The sequence below is a fragment of the Diuraphis noxia genome, unplaced genomic scaffold, assembly GCF_037042655.1.
Source record: "Diuraphis noxia isolate RWA-SAM2 unplaced genomic scaffold, SU_Dnox_SAM2 contig0001, whole genome shotgun sequence".
NCBI lineage: Eukaryota > Metazoa > Arthropoda > Insecta > Hemiptera > Aphididae > Diuraphis > Diuraphis noxia.
In genome coordinates, this window is record NW_028301711.1 from 59,864,396 (window position 1) to 59,871,699 (window position 7,304).

Below are 7,304 nucleotides of genomic sequence, written 5' to 3' on the forward strand. Positions count from 1 at the left end.
TCTATGTATTGGCTCATATAGGGGGGACGGGCAGTATGGTTTTCGCTCTGTACAGTGTATGTAAACCAGTACTAATCACCAGCGGTGGATTTTAGAGGTAAGATTCAGAAAGGTCTGGGACTCATGTTTTATTTATATAGTTATGATGTAAAACTTATTAGAAAAGAAATTTAAAAAAAAATTAAAATATTTTATTAACAAATTGTTTAAATAAAAATAGGTTTCTGAAGCATATTTATTTTGATACATTATAAATAAATACTTTATACTTTTCATTTATAAGTCAATCAAATAGGTGTAACATCTTATCTTAAAATCAATTAAACTGACATGATATTACGTCAATAATAATATAAAATTTCTTTTATTAACCATTTTGAAAAGTGATTTTTTTAAATATGTGTTTAATACTATTTTTTAAATTGTTGGCTTAACAAAAAAATATCAAACACATTTATTAAGTGATTCAATTTTCAAATATTTTTTTCCAGTTATAAAAGTGTTATTATAACTGATATTTATGAATTTAAAACAAAACACTATTTTATCATTTTGTACACATCTGTTCCATAAGAGAATTACTTGATCTCTTTCTATATATCACATCCGAGGACAATTATTGTAAGAATTACAAACTTGTCCAACTCGTTGAATAATACTGGTGGGGGGGGGGGGGATTTGCAATTCATGATGAAACCAGTCAGTGGTCTATGGGGGAGCGTATATAAACCTGGAATTTATAAATCTGGACCATAAATATCTGCAAAATACAAACCTGGACCATACATAATATATATTAAATATCAGGAATGTAGAATTCTGGACTTATATAATACCACATATGTGGAATTGACAAACTTATTTTGGGGCTAAGCATTTTACTAAGTATTTCATATTTAGCATTTATATTATATGATATTACACGTATAGGTACTGTTTATACTAGTTATACTACAATAATCATTATAAGTATCATATTACGATCGGTGGGGACTGTTCATCGGTTATTACTTATTAGTGAGTAGAACTATAATGTACGTCATTACGATTTATAATTTTAACAATAAATGTCTATATAACACGTTTATGTTATAATTTGTATTAATAATACGTAACAAATTGGCGATGAAGAAAATAATAATCTAATCGTAATCACTATAGTGCATTAGAAGTTTCAAGTGTTGTATTCATACTAATAAAAAATGGCAACTCCTAAGACAGAATCCATAACGAACTTCAATCAAGTTATTGGGCCACCGGGAACCTTTAAAACAGGTATGGATATTACAATTTTAAAGTCAAAATTTACTAATTTTTTTGCAATAAATTGAAAACAATATTCAAAAAAGAGCAATACTCTCAATGAGAAAATTCACAAAATACTTTTTAGTTTATATGTTCTTAGCATGCCTAACGATCAACGATGTTGAGTATGGCACTTTAATGAAAAGTTTGAACAAATATTAATGAATCGGTGTGCCAATGGGGTGCTCGTGCTTCAAATCTTGCTTCAAAATTTGGGTTTTCGTCGGAACTAACAACAATCATTCGAGACATATCTGCTGTCGGTATGGGTTCAGGACCAATCCAAGATCGTCTGTTAGAAGAAGATGTCTCAAAAATTGGAGTTACATATTCAAATCTAATCGAAATCGTGACAGCCAAAGAAGCTGCAATAAATGACGAGTGGCTGGAAAAAGAAGAATACGCAGACTTGAAGTAGGTACCAAAAAAAAAAATAATGGACATAGTGCCAAGCAGGAATTCAACACATACAAGGAATCAAAAATCAAATGCGGGATTCGTGGCCGTTCTAATCACTTTCAAAAAGACTGCAGATACAAGGACTTCGAATGCAACAATTGCGGTGAAAAAGGTAATTTATCCACCGTATGTAAAGATTCCCCCTCAAAATATCCCACGTTAAAAATATCCCCGTCACAAATATCCTAGGTTAGCTAACCAGGGGCGGCCTTTAAAAAAAAAAGTTTACGAGAAGATGGACAGACGATTAAAAGAAGTGATTCCTAACATCCTAACTATTAACATGTTTCTATACTTATTGTTTAAAAGGTATTGTGTATAGTTTTTCATTAAAAAAAATCTTTATTATGTATGCCATCAATTGCCATGTGTATTATGTTATTTATTTATGTATAATTTTTTTATTTAAAAAATGTTAATTTTAATACAATACGATAATATACATATAAAAGTTTAAATTGCCAAAAAACGATAAAAATGTAATTAAAATTTATAAAAAAATATAAATATGAATTAAGGGATAACATTATTGGGGATATTTTGTATATAGGATATTTTTAACGTGGGACATTTTGAACGAGGGATATTTTGAGGGTGCACCTTATGTAAAACGGGTACGAAAGAAAAGAAGAATAACAAAATACAAAATCAATTTTTGTATGATAACAATGATGATGACGAAACAGTTAATTATGATATTTCCAATACTTTTTTTCCATAAATGATCAAAATTGAAAATTCTTAAAATAAAGCGGTGAAAACGTTTACAGTAAATTTAATCGTAAAAAACCATAATGTAAGCTTCAAAATTGATACCACTTCACAACACAGCGTAATTTCAAAAATATTATACCGTCAACTTTTAGGTAGTCATATCAAATTAAAATAAAATGAAATTTAGCTATCTGGTAACGTTGGCAACGATATTAAACCGATGGGGAAAATATTTATCGATTCGGTGTACCGAAATAAAAAATTTACAATGTGCCTTTATGTTATCATTGGGGGTCTTCCACTTATAGGTCAAAATGATATAAAAAATATAAAATGTTTACCTTGTTCATTATTGAAAATTACGGAAGTGTAAAGTGTCGAATAATAATATAAAAAAATATAACAATGTTTTTAAAAATGAAATAGGCACTTTTAATTAAATATCAAAGCTAATGCGGTACCTAAATTTTACAAGCATATGGTATAGGAATATACATTCCTTTACCATTTAAGGGAAAAGTTTAAACCGAAATTGAGCGCTTAATCAAAAGCAACATTCTACCTAGTTGATTACCACAGTGAATGGGCAACTCCATTAAAACCAATAGTAAAACCAGACGGCATGGTTAGAATTTATGGTGATTTTAAAATAACAATAAATCCGGTATTAGAAGGGACTGAATACCCTCTTCCAAAAATAGAACATTTATATGCAAATGTTAGTGGTTCAAAATATTTATATCAAAAATGGATTTAAAAGACGAATACCAACATATGGTTATTAAAGAATCTGATCGCAAATATACCACTATTAACACACATAAAGTTTTATTTTGCTCTACACGTAACCCTTTTGGAATAAAGTCGTCAGCAGGGGAGTTTCAAAAAGCTATGGAAACTTCCACAGCAGGTCTTGAAGGCATAGGTATATTCCAAGATGACATTATTGTTGCAGGTTCCACTATTACAGAGCACAATGCTCGTTTAGACAAATTACTAAATGTATTGTCAAATGCCGGTTTAAGAGTAAAAATGAATAAGTGCAAATTTATACAAAAGTCAATTGAATATTTGGGTCACAGTTTAGATGAAAATGGTTTACACAAACTAACAAAACACACAGATGATATAAACAATACCATTGTCCCAGAAAATAAAACATTGCTAAAATCATTTTTAGGTTTAGTTACGTATTATATATAAAATGTATTCAAATTTCTAAACGCTGCAAATATTTTAAAATCATTGTACACTCTTTTACGTAACGGCAGTGAATGGAATTGGTCACCAGAATGTGACCAAGCATTCAATAGAGTCAAACAAATTTTAATTTCGAAACCCGTATTGGGACACCATTATGATCATATAATATTCCGATTAAACTCGTTGAAGGCGCAGTTCTTTCCCACTTGTACCTAGATCGTACAGAAAAACCTATAACATATGCATCAAGAGTTCTATCTGAGTCAGAATGTAAATTTCCACAAATTGAAAAAGAAGCTTTGGCAATTATTTACGGTGTTACGAAATTTTATGACTATTTTAATGACTAAATTTATATGGTATGCATTTTCTATTAGAAACCGACCATAAACCGTTAATATAATATAATATGTTTGGTGATAAGAAAGGTATTCCAATTTACGCGACTATGGGCCAGTTGTACCGTCTCTGATTAAAGTTAACCGGTGTTTAATCGGCCGAATTTGCACGGTTAAATCCATAAGGTATATATATATATATATATATACTCTATGGTTAAATCACAGAATAAATACAATATGTTATCAGCTGATTAAGCGCACAGACTTCTATACTTACTAGATAAGTAACTCTTATAATATTTACATTGTTATCAGTGAAGCTCGCACGGGGATGACCGCCATCTTTTCGATTAGCAAAACATTGGTTGGCATAATATACAAAATGTATAAGGAATAAATGCAATTATAAATTTTTTTAAAGGTAATATATAACAATAATGACAAAATGATATATATTAAATAATTTTTTTTTGTTACAAACAACAAGTCTAGAAATACAATACAACATCAATTAATATTTACCATAAATACATATATAATATTGCATACTATTTGCCAACCGAGAAAATGGCGGAACCCGGCTTCAACTAATGCACGGAGTTACTTATCTAGTTATTATAGAAGTCTGTGATTAAGCGTAATCGAAGTTTAACCACAGAATAACCAGAAGAGACACTTTTTCAGTTTAACATGGGTTCTTATGGGGTACAGATGTGCAACACCTGGTGGAATATCAGTGCTGCCGGTAGCAGGATAATTCTCATTATTCTTTGTTTCTAGCGCGGCTGTTACTCCCCGAACAGAGGCAATTACCTTTAGCCTAATAAGTAATAAAGTCGTAAATTGCAATATACATGGATATACTGATATTCCACCAAATTGAATAGTATATTCCCAATTTTTGAGTGCTCAGCGAGTGTCCATTCTGGTTATTCTGTGGTTTAACCGTAGACGGTACAACTGGCCCTAATAGGTTACAACGATGGACCTATGGTTTATCATCATTCGATTTCGACGTAAAATATGTGAAATCCGAAGATAATACAGCCGAATTTTTATCACAAATAAAAGGTTCAAAATTAAAAATTGAAAATCATAATGAAGAATGTATTAGTCTTAATTTTATTCACAAACAATCATCTGTACATTAACAATACTTTGGGGTATAAGTGAATTTAACAATTTTGTAAATAAGTGTTTGACATTAATTTTAGGATTTCAGGAATTAATTTAGCTGTTGCAATTAGCAAGTGTTTGCTCTATGTGATTGAAGAGCAGTAATAATGTCTGAGTAACCTGTAGTAATATCTTGTAGTAATCTAAATGAATGTTACATTCAGTGATAATAGTCAATCGAACTAAACTCAAAAGTAAATGTTCTAGTTGGGTTTTCGTAGTATATTGTTATATCCATGACAAAATAGATTTTGCCATGGTTATATCTTAGACTGCGTATAGAATAGCCAAGAATTTGAATGTGGGAGTTTCAATTTTCTAATGAATTTAACTACAGAGTTGCGATAAAGTGCTATACAATTTGGATAACGCTAAATCTCGTTGTGAAACATCCTAGATCCAAGAAATTTATTAACTTCATGTCCGAATCTGTAACTTTTACTTTGCATAAAAATTTATAATAAAGTCCTGCGGGGTTGAAATTCTGCCGGTGCCAACTTGATGAACATTATTGAAACCATTCTATGAATGATACTAATGATTATCCATCGATATTTTACAGAAAATTGAAAATGAACAGTTCAACAATAATCATTAAGTACCTGCTTGGCATCTCGATTCTCAAAATTAACAAAAGTTAACGGAATGTCAGAAACTTCTACCCGGAGATGTAACCACAATTACACATTTCAACAACTGGGTTTCCGGAAAAACCAAAAAGCATCTAGCATAATCTAGCAATTCAATAGTAATATTTTGATATAACTATCGAGCTAATTGGACAATGTGCCGATGCTGAGTCATGTTGGCACCGGCATATTAGAATTTTGATTGACACTTAAACGAGATACTAGCATATTCTGAAAATTAGCTAGAAAAATCTAGCAAATTCCTAGTAATTTTTTGATATTATAATTACAGTCCTAGTGTATTGTCCCCGTGTCAACTTGATCGACATGTTTCAATTGGTTCTGATGAATTTTTTTCTTTATTATTACATTTTTACTGGTAGGATCAACTTCTAAAACTTCGAAAAGACCTAACCATTTTGGAGTTAGTTTATTAATTGAGGTTTTGTCTTGTAACAGAACTTTTTGATCTACTTTAAATATTCGATGATTAGCATTTTTATCTTATTGAGCTTTTGATTTATGTTTAGCTTCAATCAAATGCTTTTTAGCTATTGCATGTGATTCTTTCAATTATTTCATGATTTCAAACTGATAATCCTCATAATTATATCGAGGTTCTAGTTGTTTTGATAAAGATGAACGTATGGTAACTGGATTTGCGTATACCAATTCGTAAGGTTGGAATTTAGTAGCAGAATGGTGGCAGAACATTGCGTAGGTACGGAATTTTTGTACCCCAATTCAATGGATCTTTGTTAGTAAAATTGCGCAGATATTCACCTAAAGTACGATGACTTTTCTCTAGAGAATCGTTACTCTGAAGATGATATCTTTGAAGACTTTTATATTTTAACAAATTAGTCATTTATTATTATGTACAACAAACAATTTTATTTAAAAAATAAAGAACAAACACTTCACTGAATTAGGCCTGGTGATTTTTAATATTTTTTTTAACATGTAGTATGTAAGTATGTTACAATATAACCTATATATTTGTTATATATCTGTATAAAGCGGAGCATGTGCAATGTCACAGTGTTACCACAACAAAGACTTTACTAAAAAAATTAAATTACAAACCTCTGCGATAGAACATGCAAGCATACAAACTGCGTTACAAAATGGTGTACCACCGTATTAGCTTTCTGGTTTTCTATAAGGACTGCCCAATCGAATTTCGTTAGGTTATCTAATAGTATTAGGACAAATGAATTCTCTTTATGAGATCTTGGTAAATGTCCCACTACATCCAAAAATATCTTCTCGAAGGGTCGGCTAGAAGTAGTTGTGATCACTATGGGATCTTTCAATGGTTTATTCCCTATTTTATTTTTTTGACATATTATAAGAAACTTCTTAATAAAATCTTGGATTTGTTTCCTCGGTTTCTTCCAGTGACACTGATCGTATAATCTGTTAAAAGTTCTAGTCACTCGTTGTGATGATTTCCTAGGGGAGTGTCATGAAATTA

General features: G+C 30.5%; 1 long non-coding RNA gene across 1 annotated transcript; it reads left to right on the forward strand.

Annotated features, from left to right (window-relative positions):
- Positions 1-88: 88 nt before the first annotated feature.
- Positions 89-6,703, forward strand: LOC149061071 (uncharacterized). Its single transcript, XR_016190458.1, has 2 exons — positions 89-1,876; positions 5,761-6,703. It is a non-coding gene; the product is annotated as an uncharacterized LOC149061071 (long non-coding RNA).
- Positions 6,704-7,304: the final 601 nt, after the last annotated feature.